Source organism: Triticum urartu, chromosome 1A, assembly GCF_056163025.1.
Source record: "Triticum urartu cultivar PI428250 chromosome 1A, HENAU_Tu73, whole genome shotgun sequence".
Classification (NCBI taxonomy): Eukaryota; Viridiplantae; Streptophyta; class Magnoliopsida; order Poales; family Poaceae; genus Triticum; species Triticum urartu.
Window position 1 is genome coordinate 577,955,352 of NC_141873.1, and position 15,263 is coordinate 577,970,614.

Here is a 15,263-nt window from a genome sequence, read left to right on the forward strand (position 1 = left end):
AGAAGTGAAGATGAAACCAGTGACACGTTGAAGACAATGATTTGTTGGACCAGTTCCAGTTGCTGTGACAACTATACGTCTGGTTGGAGCGGCTAGGTATTTAAACCAAAGGACACACAGTCCCGGACACCCAGTCCTGAACACGCAGCTCAGGACACCCAGTCCTCACCGTTTTCTCCTTGAGCTAAGGTCACACAGACCTCGCCCAATCACTCTGGTAAGTCTTCAAGGTAGACTCCCAAACCTTCACAGACTTTGTTCACCGGCAATCCACAATTTCTCTTGGATGCTCAGAACGCGACGCCTAACCGTCTGGAGGATGCACAGTCCTCAAGTGTAATAAGTCTTCAGATCACTCAGACGAGAAGACTTAAGTGATGCCCAATTTACTCTGGCTCTTGGTGGTTAGGGCCTTTCTCCTCGCTAGGAATTTTCTCTCAAAGGCTTCGAGGTGGGTTGCTCTCAAATGACAAAAGCCGTGCACTGAAATCTGAGCAGCCAACCGTTTATGGTTGTGGGGGTGGGCTATTTATAGCCACTTGGCAACCCGACCTGATTTGTCCGAAATGACCCTGGGTCACTAAGGAACTGACACGTGTCTCAACGGTCAGATTTCAAACTCTCATGGCAACTTTACTTGGGCTACAAGCAAAGCTGACTTGTCCGGCTCTGGACAAGATTCGCTCTCATTGTCTTCACTCGAAGACATAGGTTTTTGATTTAGGCATCACTTCAGTCATTCTGACTGGTTCTCCTGGACCCCACTTAACAGTATGGTGGTTCCTATGACTCAACACAAAATAAAAAGAACTACGAAATATCTAAGTCTTCGAGCTCCATAGGCTTCATAACGTGTCTTCTTTTGTCATAGTCTTCAATGTGAATATCTTCATATACCACCTTTGTCTTCAATGTCTTCATACAATTTTAGGGGTCATCTCTGGTAGTAAAACCGAATCAATAAGGGACTTCTACCTATGTTTTCCTGCAATTCTTACAAACACATTAGTCCCTCAACTAGGTTTGTCGTCAATACTCCAAAACCAACTAGGGGTGGCACTAGATGCACTTACAATCTCCCCCTTTTTGGTGATTGATGACAAACTAGTTGAAGTTTTCAACGGGGAATAAAAGTGTGAAGTTTGTAAAGGAATTGTCTTCATAAGTTGCAAGGGCTCCCCCTGAAGATGTGCATATAAGTCAATTTGCTTTTGGAATGCAAATGCACATGGCAGGTTGTACTTGTGGAGATCCGCTTCAGCTTATGATGACATCCACTATGCATGTGAAAGTATATGAAGATAATGACATGCATAATGGAAAATGGACGTCTGCAGAATGAGATAAGTGCGGAATTTATCGTCGCACATGCGGAATTTATCTTCGCAAACAGAGTGGTAAACAAGTAGCAGACGACCATCGAGTTTTAGTGTTTACAACTCAAAGAACCAAATGGAGCAAAAACAATAGTTGTAAACACGAAGCAAAGTATAACAAAACATAAGGCACCCGCCCATATTGACCCGCTTGAAGACTATAAACATCATATGCTTCTCCCCCTTTTGTCAGGAATGACCAAAAAGGTTTGAAGACATAGAGTTTACTACGCGTTCCCAGGCGCAGCAGGGTCGGTGGAGTTGTTTGGCGGTGCAGAGCTTTGAGGTGCTGAAGCAGGTGGTGGTGAAGTAGCATCGTCGTCTTCATCAATGATCCTTGCAGTAACTGTGGTAGCAGATGAAGAAAACTCAGAGTCTTCAAGTGACGGTGTGTTGCGCATCAGAGCCCTTCTAGGAGGTGTGGTGTCAAATTTGAAGCGCTCTGTGAAGCCATCCTCTTCAAGTTCAGCTTCAGTGCAGATCATTGAGAGCCCTTTCCACGTATGACGGCAAGTCTCATGTGTAACGAAGGCATTCTTGGTGGCAAGGTTTTGAAGACGATTGACATCCACCAAGAGGCTCTTCATCTGACGTTTCAGCCAGTCGTGATGCCTATCTTGCTTTTGGTGAAGGGCCACAAGAAGCTCTCGGTCAGTGAGGACACGAGCACGCTTCTTGGGTCTTGGAGCATTTGTGCTATCTGTGGCTTCAGTAGATGCTGGTGCACGTGTAGTGCCAGCCATCGGATAGACCCTGGACATGGCTTCAACACCTTCAACATTCTGCGTGAAGCTCTGGTGTTCGGCATTATGAAGACTTATCGGTTGCTTGGCAGGCTCAGGGTATATTGCTTCAGCAGAGATATCCATATCTGGCAGGAAGATCCGATGGTTTCGGGCTGAGGGCTGATACGAGATCGTAGAGTGCAGTTTGATCAGCCTCATCACCCAAGGGGCATAGAACTTTAAACCAAATAAGTCCGAGCCTGACGCTGCAAGTTGGCGTATGAAGAGATCCTGTGCGTTGAAGCATTTGCCATGCATGATATAGAATATGAGAGTCTTCATTGCACCCTCAATCTTGGCATGTGGTGAGTGTCCCTTAATGGGCCAGAGAGTCCGCCGGATAATGTGATATATGGTCCTGGGCAGGTACTCTAGGTCTTCAACGAAGAACTCAGTTGGATAGGGTTCATCATGAGGCAATGGCTTCAACATTGAGAGCATCTGACTCATATTTGGTTCAGGTCTCTGGAAAATGCTCTCAATAGCTTCAGAATGTGGTTGGCAGCCTTCCTCGAAGAATTCGCCTGGAGTGGGCAGGCCGGTGAGCTCAATGATATCAAATGCATTGGCTTCATGATGGACATTTCCGGTCATCCACTCCAGGATCCAAGTCTTCGGATCTCTGTTGTATCCTTTGATATGGAGAGTGGCATAAAACTGAAGCAGAAGCTCTTCGTTCCAGTGCTCTTCATCAGTCACAAACGGCAGCAGACCCACTTGCCTGAAACAGTCCAAAGCTTCCTCAAGACATGGCAGACCAGCAATGGCTTCAACCTCAAGGCGCTTGTGAGGGAAGATGCGACCTTGGTTGTATAAGATGCATGAATAATAGCTGCGCTGTGAATGGCTCCAGAACCTGTCTGATACAATCCTTTCCCTTGAATAGGGGTTCTTGGAGCTATTGAAAAATGTATTGTCTGCCTTGAAGCTGTTTATATCAAAGGAGCCAGGTGCTAATGCAGGACCTGGGAACCTTGGAAGCCTTGGGACTGGCTTCTGGACATGAGGTCTGTGCTCTATGTGATAATCAAATTGTGGACCTGCAGCAGACTCAGGAACTGAAGTGTCTGGCTCAGTGGCTTCGCTGTCCGCTGAAGCATTTTGTGGGGCGGGCTCCACATTGGCTTCAGTGTTTGAAGTTGGAGGGACAACCTCAGGCACGTTCTCCTGGAGAACTGCATCTTGATGGAGCGGTGGAGTGGGTTCTGGAGGTGCTTCTTCATTGTCTTCGGCTGATGCGGCCGGAATTTCTGCAGACTGGACTTGAGGCCGTGGACCTTTGCGAAGCCTACGGAATGCAGACGACGCTTGTGGGGTCAGAGTGGGCTGATCCTCAAAGTCTTCTTCCTCCTGAGGGCGATCCGCCCATGACTCATCTTGTGCCATTGGCGTCAGAGGACGACCAATACTGATGAGTTCGCTTGTTTCACGCTGAGGAAGGGCTGCATCATCTTGCACATTGTCCTGATGACCAATGTCTTCAGCAGCTATTGGGTCGGCTGCTGGAATATCTTCAGCTTCAGGAGCCTCTGTGGGAGCAGGCTCATGAACTGTCAGTCTTCTTTCTACATTGGGGTGAATGACAGAAAGGGGTTCAACCATCAAGGGCTCTGTGGGAGCAGCCTTAGATTTCTTGACCTTGCGCTTCTTTTTGCTGGGGGCAGTAGGAGAGGCTTCAGAGCTCTTCCTTTTTCTGGCTTCAGCTTCTGCAGCTCTTGTCTTCTTTAGCTCTGAAGCTGTTGACCGGCTCTTTGGCTTCGAGCCAGTCGTGGCGGTTGGGAAGACAATCGGAATAGCTGCTTGTCTTGATGCCTCTGGTTCACTCACAGCAGGCTGCTTCTTCTTCTTTGCGGCCACCTTGGGGTCGATGCCAGGACGCCCAAGTGCCTTGCGCTTTTCAGCCTCGTTGTAGGCTTGAACACATTTGTCTGCCAAAGACTTCATCCTTTCACGCGAGCCTTGAGCTTCAGCGCGCTTCTTCAGAAAGTTTTCTTTGAGCTCATGCAGCATGATTTTGAAGCTCCTCACTTCCTACACGCTGAGGCTGGCCATGTGCTTCTTGAACTGAGCTTTTTCGTGATCAATTTTCTGTTTCAGCTCAACGATGCGCTGAGCAATGGCCAGTTCTGAAGCAATTGCGCCTTGGAAGGCGACACTGAGGCCAACTGGCAACTGCAGATCATTGAAGCTTATATCTGGTGAGTCAAACCATTCATCGATGAAGCTGTTGATGATGGCGACATCAAAGAGAGGCAGATTGTTGAAGATTTCCGCTTCTTCCTTGCTTTTGATGAGCTGCTCTAGTGCGTCATCGCCCAGATCTTCATCGCTTGATAGATCAATGGCTTCACTGCGCAGAATGGCAGCAGCAGTGAGCTCTTTGCCTGTTTGTTGCTGGGGCTCCTTTTCCTTCAGGGGCTTGGAGATGCGGGATACGTCTTCAGACTGCACACTGACTTCAGGAGGTGTAGATTTCAATGGCTTCGCCCTTGAGATTTTTGAGGCAGGTGCCGGCTTTGAAGCTTTTGGTTTCTTTGTCTGCTTAGGCTTCGGCACAGCAGGAGCTTCATCAGACTCAGAATCAGCTGGAGGGTCATTCACAGCAGTCCCTTGGACTAAGATGTGGGTGATCAGGCCCTCAAGATTGGCAAACGGACCGTTGATATTGGGTTCGGTGTCGCGTGTGCCATCCGCCCTTGGCGCAGATGGACCAGGGTTGAAGTCTAACCCTAGCTTCTTCTTGTTTTGCTTTGCAGAGATCTGAGCAAACTGAAAGTTGCGCTTGAATAGATTGTCATCGCGACACCAGAGGAGTGATGACGGATGTGCTTCAGCTGGCTGCGGTCCTCGGACCATGCATGGGTAGAAGCCTTGAGCAATGGCTTCGTCTCTGGACCTGGGTACGAGATTTTTGTATAGTATGTCTCCCCACGGTCTCTTGATGGCGCACTTCTCCGCATACTCCTGAGTGACGAAGCGGTATTGGAACCATTGCTCTGCCCAATATCTTCGAATCCATTGGATTCGTGTCTTGCGCTGACCATAGTTCTATTCAGGGTCTGTTTTGTACATCTCTGCCAGTTCATCAGGCAGATCTTTGGATGTGCCGCCATGGCGCTGTCTGCCTCCCTTCCTTGCTGCTGTTTCTGAAGCCATAAATCTTAGCTTGGAAGGCTTCAAGACGTTCAAAGGCTTCAAAGGCTTCCTTTTGCTTGACCAACAAGAACTGGCTTCAGGAGAGTTGATGTGACGCTGTAAGAATTCTGCAAATGAATGCAGACTATGAGAACCAAAGGATTCTCCCACGGACATGTACCTGTGACAGCATTAAGGTGCGAGGGAAGGGGAAGAGGTCATATGCATTCTCAGAAGATTTTGAAGATAAATCAGTTTAGAAGACATTGACCTCATCGTGCGAAGACATTCACTCAGAGAAAAGAAGTTGGTTCCAGATTTGTACGAACCCACAGATTAGTACAAGTGAGGAATCTAACTACTTCATGAATCACAAGTGAACATTCTAGGCAGGTTATGAGATGCAGACTGAGAGAGAACTAACTTGTGTGAAGAGAAACTTCTTATGGCAGGAAATGACTGAACTATAGGATCAAAAGAGGCTGTAAAAAGAGGTTTTATTTACCACACTTGGAACTGCTAGACGAAGTGGGAGTTGAGGCCGAGCAGTTCGATCCTCCGTGCCCTAACTTGGCGACGGAAGACACCTACGGCGACGGCGGAGAGGTCGAAGTCCGCGGTCGGCGTGAAAACGGCGTCGGAGAGGTTGCGGCAGTGAAGCGCTTCGTCGCCGGCGTCGTCGAGAGCTAGCGGTGGCGCTAGGGTTCGTGCGAGCGAGGGTGGAAGAAGAGATAATGACCGCAGTGAATTGGGTATTTATAGGGATAGAGGCGGCACTACGCTATTACACAGGTGCCCCTGGCGGTTCGCATTTGAGGAACGCGTGGCCAGTTAGCGGATGTTTGGGGTTTGTTCCACGTCCCACGCATGCCTAAATTGTCGGGTGTCGTTCCTACTTCTCCGGATTTCTTGTGGATGAATGAGCGTTGAAAACGGTTTTAAAGTTTGTCTCTCTGTCTTCTGCTGACAAGGACGCAGAGAAGACATTCGACAGTTTCAATAGAATGCATATGACTTGGAGAGATAGAGTTTGAGGTAGGAAGCATAGAGAGGTTATGGTCCGATCACATTCACTTAGTTCAAAAGATTCAAACAAGAAGACATAGCTATAAGTGAATGTTGTAGAGGACAGAACACTAGTATATATATATTCAACATAGTGAAGATAATCATGAAGACATATTGAGATTGAAGCCAAACCAAATGCGAAGACATTGCGAGGTAACGCCATGAGTGAAACACTTCAAAATAGAACGTTTGGTGGTGGCGTTACCCACCGTATAGGAAGTATTAGACCCAGACACGGCGCACAATTATCGTGGCGCTCCGAAGTCAAATTCCACATTAATGTATTCACACTTAGAAGGTATGTCTTCATTGATTGAAGATATACGTTACTTCGTGTGTTGCACATCTAAGTCATCAATATGCATAAGTGTTAGGATGTGTGCCTGATCACAGGACATTTGAGGATTCCAAGATATTTAGCTCACACCGTAACTTGCAAAATCTCTTCTCATCCAAGGGCTTGGTGAAGATATCTGCCAATTGCTCTTCAGTGTTGACGTGTATGATATCAATGTCTTCCTTCACAACATGATCTCTAAGAAAGTGATGACGAATTTCAATGTGCTTTGTCTTCGAGTGCTGAACTGGGTTGTTGGCAATCTTGATGGCGCTTTCGTTGTCGCAGTAAAGTGGCACTTGCTTCAGATGAATGCCATAATCCTTGAGTGTTTTATTCATCCACAGAAGCTGAGCGCAGCAAGATCCAGCAGCAATGTATTCAGATTCAGCAGTGGAGAGAGATACACAGTTCTGCTTCTTTGAAGACCAACATACAAGTGATCGTCCCAGAAAGTGACATGTGCCTGATGTAGACTTGCGATCAACCTTGTCACCAGCATAATCAGCATCCGAAAATCCAACCAAATCAAACTCTGAGCCCTTTGGATACCATAATCCTAGAGTTGGGGTGTGAGCCAAATATCGAAGAATTCGCTTCACAGCTAAGTGATGCGACTCCTTTGGTGCCGCTTGAAATCGAGCACACATGCAAACACTAAGCATGATATCTGGCCTAGATGCACATAAATAAAGCAAAGACCCAATCATGGAGCGGTATACCTTTTGATCGAACTCTTTACCATTGTCGTCGGGACCTAGATGATGTTTGGCTGGCATTGGTGTTGTGAAGCCTTTGCAGTCTTGCATACCGAACTTCTTCAGGCAATCTTTGAGATACTTCTCTTGAGATATGAAAATGCCGTTGCGTTGTTGCCGTATTTGAAGACTGAGGAAGAATTTCAACTCCCCCATCATAGACATCTGATATTGCTCTTGCATCATATATCCAAACTCTTCACTGTATTTCTGATTGGTGCAACCGAAGATAATGTCATCCACATATATTTGGCACACAAACAATTCACCATCATATGTCTTCGTGAAGAGAGTGGGATCTAAGGAACCAGGTATGAAGCCTTTGCTCTTCAAGAAGTACTTGAGTGTGTCATACCAGGCCCGAGGGGCTTGTTTGAGGCCATACAGTGCCTTATTGAGCTTGTATACCATGTCAGGATGTTTTGGATCTTCAAACCCTGGTGGTTGTGCAACATACACTTCTTCTTCAATCTTGCCATTGAGAAAGGCACTCTTCACATCCATTTGATACAGAATTATGTTGTGATGATTTGCATAGGCCAGCAGAATACGTATGGCTTCAAGTCTAGCCACAGGAGCAAAGGTTTCATCGAAGTCAATGCCTTCCACTTGAGTATATCCTTGAGCAACGAGGTGAGCTTTGTTTCTGACGATTTGACCATGCTCATCTTGCTTGTTGCGGTATATCCATTTGGTGCCTATTATGTTATGCTTCCGTGGATCAGGACGCTTAACCAGTTCCCATACATTGTTCAGCTCAAACTGTTAAAGCTCTTCTTGCATTGCTTGAATCCATTCAGGTTCCATAAAGGCTTCTTCAACTTTCTTGGGTTCTGAAATTGAGACGAATGCGAAGTGCCCACAGAAATTTGCCAGTTGAGTTGCCCTTGAACGAGTGAGGGGACCAGGTGCATTGATGCTGTCAATTATTCTGTCAATCTGCACTTCATTGGCTACCCGAGGATGTATAGGGAGAAGACTTTGCTCTTGCTGATCTGTGTTGTCGTTGGGAGGAATATCCTCAGACTGAGCATTGTCTTCATGTGGATCAGGTGCTGAGATGATAAGTTCTTCTTCAGGATGAGCTTCAGAAGGTACAATTTCTCCAGTTCCCATAAGCTTGATTGATTCACTAGCTGGAACTTCATCTAGCACATTTGGCAGTTGCTCTCTTTGTGATCCATTGGTTTCATCGAACCGCACATCCACTGTTTCAACCACTTTGTAGTGGAAGAGATTGAAGACTCTGTAGGAGTGCGAATCCTTTCCATATCCAAGCATGAAGCCCTCATGTGCTTTTGGTGCAAACTTTGAGGTGTGGTGTGGGTCCTTGATCCAGCACTTTGCGCCAAATACTCTGAAGTAACTGACATTTGGCTTCTTGCCAGTTAGGAGTTCATACGATGTCTTGTTCAGAAGCTTGTGAAGATAAACACGATTGATTATATGGCATGCAGTATCAATGGCTTCAGTCCAGAATTTTCTTGGAGTCTTGTATTCATCTAGCATTGTTCTGGCCATCTCAATGAGTGTTCTGTTCTTGCGTTCGACGACGCCATTCTGCTGTGGCGTGTACGGAGCTGAGAATTCATGTGTGATGCCCAAGGTATCCAGATATGTATCAAGACCAGTGTTCTTGAATTCAGTGCCATTGTCACTTCTGATGTGCTTTATCTTGGCGCCAAAATTGTTCATAGCTCGATTGGCGAAGCGTCTGAAGACATCCTGCACTTCAGTCTTGTAAAGGATTATGTGCACCCAAGTATATCTAGAGTAATCATCAACAATGACGAAGCCATAGAGGCAAGCATAAGTAGTAAAATTTGAGTAGTGAGTGGGACCGAAAAGATCCATGTGGAGCAGTTCGAAGGGTTGTGTAGTAGTCATGATTGTCTTCGAAATATGCTTTGCCCTTGTCATCTTCCCTGCTTCACAGGCACCGCATAAGTGATCTTTCTTGAACTGGACGCCCTCGATGCCTATGACATGCTTCTTCTTCGCAAGGGTGTGGAGGTTCCTCATGCCAGCATGCCCAAGCCTCCGATGCCAAAGCCAGCATTCTGAAGCTTTTGCAAGAAGACATACTGCAAGTTGTGGTCCTGCTGAGAAATCTACCACGTACAAATCACCTTTCCGATACCCTTCAAACACTAGAGATTTGTCAGATTCCATTAGTATCAGGCAACGATATTTTCCAAACATTACGATCATATTCAAATCGCAAAGCATTGAGACAGACATTAAGTTGAAGCCAAGGGATTCAACAAGCATGACTTTATCCATGTGTTGATCCTTTGAGATTGCAACTCTACCTAGACTCAATACCTTACTTTTACCAGTGTCAGCAAATGTGATGTGGCTCTTGTCGGATGGACGTAATGTTGAGTCCATAAGAAGGCTTCTTCTGCCAGTCATGTGATTTGTACACCCACGTCAATAATCCATTCTGAAGACTTTGAAGTCGCTGGTGTTGTACCCTACAGTGCAGTTAGGGGGATAGGCTTCACGAAGAGAATTGTGAAGCATAAACATTTGACGAACCAGTGGGTTATGAAAACTTAGATCCAGATTAGGACTAATAGGGAGAGTAGCATGCGATTCAGGAACGAAGTACATAATGATGCCATTCGGGCATTTTATCTTGCGCCCTGCAAGATTTTTAAGGTCCCCAGCAATAGCGTCAGAAGATTTTGTTTTTCTGCTGGAGACCTTTCCCTGCAAAAGAGAGTTAAGCTTTCTTAACCACCCACATCTTCAAGGGTGGCTTAGAAGCAATAAGTCTAAGTGTAGCATCTGAGAATTTTGGCTTTGAAGCCTTAGCAAATAGTCTAGCAGGTGGACAATAATACTCATAGGAATAAGTAGAATAATTTTTGGTCATATGAACATGACGATTCGAAGAACCGCTCTCATATTCATATGCCTGAGTATGGTTTCCCTGCAAAACATTTGCGTTAGTGTGACTCAGGTGAGTCCTCTGTTTGTATGAAGCCTTTGGACCATATGAAGCCTTTGGTCTGAGGTTTGTCCTTTTTAAGTGAGGTGTCATGAAGACATTCACAGGAAGATTTTCCAGACACTTTTTCGGAACCCAGATCTTCTTCACAGGCGGTCCATTCCTGCAGTTAGTACCAATGTACCTGGCAAACATTTCACCATTCTGATTCTTAAACAGTTTATAGTTTGCATCAAAGGATTCATCAATGATAATGGGGTTCACAAGTGAAGCCAGATAAGTTGGAAGGATCTGCTGAAAGTTCCTTTGTAGCAACCCATGTGGTTTTGGGGTACTGCTCAGGTTTCCAGTAAGAGCCATCTGCATTTATTTTCCTCACAAATCCAACACCCTCTTTCCTAGGGTTTCGGTTCAGAATCTGCTTCTTGAGGACATCACATAATGTCTGATGTCCTTTAAGACTTTTGTACATCCCTGTTTCAAGCAATGTCTTCAACCTAGCATTCTCATCAGCAATAGTAGTGGTATCCTCAGCAGAGGGGTTAGTTACCACATCAACAGTTGAAGATATTGCAACAGCAGTAGCAGTGGAACATTCAGCAATAGAATTAGCATTATCACGCTCAATGCATTTTAGACATGGTGGTTCAAATCCTTCCTGAGCGGGACTGATCTGTTCGGAGCGAAGTGACTCGTTTTCCTTTTGAAGATCTTTATGAGCCGCTCTCAATTTCTCAAGTTCTTGCTTCCTTTGAAGATAATCATAGGAAAGCTTTTCATGAGTTGTTGAGAGAGTATCAAGACGATCTTCAAGTTCCTGATACTTAACGTGAAGGTTTTTTATGTCTTCAATTAAGGATTCAGATCGAGTCATTTCAGCACCCAACAGATCATCGCTTATGTCTAATAGTTTTTGAATATGTTCCATGGCTTTCTGTTGTTCAGTTGCAATTTTAGCAAGTGTTTTGTAGCTGGGTTTTGAATCACTGTCAGAGTCATCGTCACTAGATGTTTGATAACGAGTAGTGCATGTGTTTACCTTGGCACCGCGTGCCATGAAGCAGTAGGTAGGAGTGGAGTCGTTCGTGTCATTTGCGTCGGTGTCGGTGATGCAGTCATTGTCTTCAGTGTTGAAGATGGACTTGGCGACGTATGCTGTAGCCAGACTCGCAATGCCAGAATCAGATTCCTCCTCAGACTCCACCTCTGCCTCCTCTGATGCAGACTCCTCCTCTGAGTCCATTTCCTTGCCAAAAAACGCACGTGCCTTGCCAGATGAGCTCTTCTTGTGTGTTGAAGACTTTGAGGAAGACTTGGAAGAAGACTTTGAGTATTTCTTCTTCTTCTTGTCGTCAGAATCATATTCCTTGCTCTTCTTCTTCTTTCTGTTCTCATTGTCCCACTGTGGACATTCAAAGATGAAGTGTCCAGTTTTCTTGCACTTGTGACATGTTTTCTTCTTGTAGTCATGAGCAGATGCTTCATCATTCCTTGAGCTTGATCGTGAAGACTTTCTGAAGCCTTTCTTCTTGGTGAATTTCTGGAACTTCTTCACTAGCATTGCAAGTTCCCTTCCAATGTCTTCAGGATCATCAGAACTGCTGTCAGATTCTTCTTCAGATGAGGACACAGCTTTTGCCTTCAAGGCACGAGTTCGCCCATAGTTTGGACCGTAGATATCTCTTTTCTCAGAAAGCTGAAACTCATGTGTGTTAAGCCTCTCAAGTATGTCAGACGGATCGAGTGTCTTGAAATCAGGACGTTCTTGAATCATCAGGGCTAGGATGTCAAATGAACTATCAAGTGATCTCAGCAGCGTCTTGACGATTTCATGTTTGGTGATCTCAGTGGCGCCGAGGGCTTGAAGCTCATTTGTGATGTCAGTGAGCCGGTCAAATGTGTGCTGGACATTCTCATTGTCATTTCTCTTGAAGCGGTTGAAGAGGTTGCGAAGAACACTGATTCTCTGATCTCTCTGGGTTGAGATGCCTTCATTGACCTTGGAGAGCCAGTCCCAGACCAGCTTGGATGTCTTCAAGGCACTCACACGGCCGTACTGTCCCTTGGTCAGATGACCACAGATGATATTCTTGGCAGTAGAGTCTAGTTGAGTGAACTTCTTGACATCAGCAGCAGTGACACCTTCTCCAGCTTGGGAACGCCGTTTTCGACGACATACCACAGGTCGACGTCAATGGCTTCAAGATGCATGCGCATCTTATTCTTCCAGTAGGGATATTCAGTTCCATCGAAGACGGGGCACGCAGCGGAGACTTTGATTATCCCTGCAGTCGACATAGCTAAAACTCCAGGTGGTTAAACCGAATCACACAAAACAAGGGAGCACCTTGCTCTGATACCAATTGAAAGTGCGTTATATCGACTAGAGGGGAGGTGAATAGGCGATTTTTATGAAAGTCTTCAAAACGTGGAAGTTATGAAGACAAACAGAATAGATAAGCCTATCACTATGCAGCGGAAGTTAGATTACACAAGGCAAGCCATAGTCAAGTATTCAATATAGTGAAAGCACAGTGACAAACAGCTTCAGTGTAATAAGGATCAGGTAGGAAGAGGTTATGAAGCCAAACAAATCATACAGTTACGTTGTGAGGACAATCGATAGATCAGGCATGCAATGGCTTCACAATGAATAACAGTAAGTAAAAAGAAGTGAAGATGAAACCAGTGACACGTTGAAGACAATGATTTGTTGGACCAGTTCCAGTTGCTGTGACAACTGTACGTCTGGTTGGAGCGGCTAGGTATTTAAACCAAAGGACACACGGTCCCGGACACCCAGTCCTGAACACGCAGCTCAGGACACCCAGTCCTCACCGTTTTCTCCTTGAGCTAAGGTCACACAGACCTCGCCCAATCACTCTGGTAAGTCTTCAAGGTAGACTCCCAAACCTTCACAGACTTCGTTCACCGACAATCCACAATTCTCTTGGATGCTCAGAACGCGACGCCTAACCGTCTGGAGGATGCACAGTCCTCGAGTGTAATAAGTCTTCAGATCACTCAGACGAGAAGACTTAAGTGATGCCCAATTTACTCTGGCTCTGGGTGGTTAGGGCTTTTCTCCTCGCTAGGAATTTTCTCTCAAAGGCTTCGAGGTGGGTTGCTCTCAAACGACAAAAGTCGTGCACTGAAATCTGAGCAGCCAACCATTTATGGTTGTGGGGGTGGGCTATTTATAGCCACTTGGCAACCTGACCTGATTTGTCCGAAATGACCCTGGGTCACTAAGGAACTGACACGTGTCTCAACGGTCAGATTTCGAACTCTCATGGCAACTTTACTTGGGCTACAAGCAAAGCTGACTTGTCCGGCTCTGGACAAGATTCGCTCTCATTGTCTTCACTCGAAGACATAGGTTTTTGATTTAGGCATCACTTCAGTCATTCTGACTGGTTCTCCTGGACCCCACTTAACAGTATGGTGGTTCCTATGACTCAACACAAAATAAAAAGAACTACGAAAGATCTAAGTCTTCGAGCTCCATAGGCTTCATAACGTGTCTTCTTTTGTCATAGTCTTCAATGTGAATATCTTCATATACCACCTTTGTCTTCAATGTCTTCATACAATTTTAGGGGTCATCTCTGGTAGTAAAACCGAATCAATAAGGGACTTCTACCTGTGTTTTCCTGCAATTCTTACAAACACATTAGACCCTCAACTAGGTTTGTCGTCAATACTCCAAAACCAACTAGGGGTGGCACTAGATGCACTTACATCCATCATCTCTGGAAGAAGATCCCCCGAAGACGAGCTCATTTGAGAGGGGCTAAGGCCCGAACTGCAAAACTATATGCGGTGGTTATTTCTCAGAAGAAAAAGATGGCATATTTGTACTATTAAAAGTATTTCGGGTCACTTACGACTCGCGGGAGAACTGATCCCCCCGCGGACTTTGTGCGGCAACGGCGCCCCCCGAGGTAGGACCCTCTGTGGGAGACTTCTTCTCCCGTTTGGAAGCTTCGGCATCCGAATCCCCGAGCGCAGTCCTTTTCCTCTTCTGGTCGTCTTCCTTCATGAAGACGCTCGCTCCCTCGGCTAGAATGGGCAGCGTTGGGAGCCCGCGTCCGCCCGCATTATCCTCCACAGTATCTTCCTTCAAGGACTTCGGGCAAGGTGCGGTCTGGAGCATCTTTTCCAATACCGGATTTTCCAAACCCTCAGGGAGGGGGGCCGAACACCGAATCAACTTCGCCTTTGTTAGCCAGTCCTGGTCAAAAAGCAAACTTTCAGAAATAACTTCGTAACAAAGAGAGAGAGTATGTTCAGCCGGAAGATGCCTTACCTGTTCGGCGGCGCGGTTACTACTCAGGCCCATGTCCTCGGTGATTTCTGGACACTCCACCTGAGGTCCAAAGAATGACTTGTACATCTCCTCGTGCGTCAGGCCGAGGAAATTTTGAATGGCACGCGGTCCCTCGGGATTGAACTCCCACAGGCGAAGAGGCCGGTGTTTGCAAGGCTGGACTTGACGAACCAGCATAACCTGTATTACCGCAACCAAACTGAAATCTCCATTGGAGAGATCTCGAATGCGGCTTTGTAGTATAGGCACGTCCTTGGCTGGCCCCCATCTCAGACCTCTGCTGATCCATGACATCAGCTGTGGTGGGGGCCCGAGCGGAAAACAGGGGGGGCGCCCACTTGGCACTTCTAGGAGCCGTGATGTAGAACCACTCCTGTTGCCACAATTCAGACACCTCTGGGATGGAACCTTTGGGCCACGGAGCTCCCGTCATCTTGCGTATTGAGTCACCTCCACATGCTGCATGTTGCCCCTCGATCATATTCGTCTTCACTTCAAAGGTCTTGAGCCATAGGCCA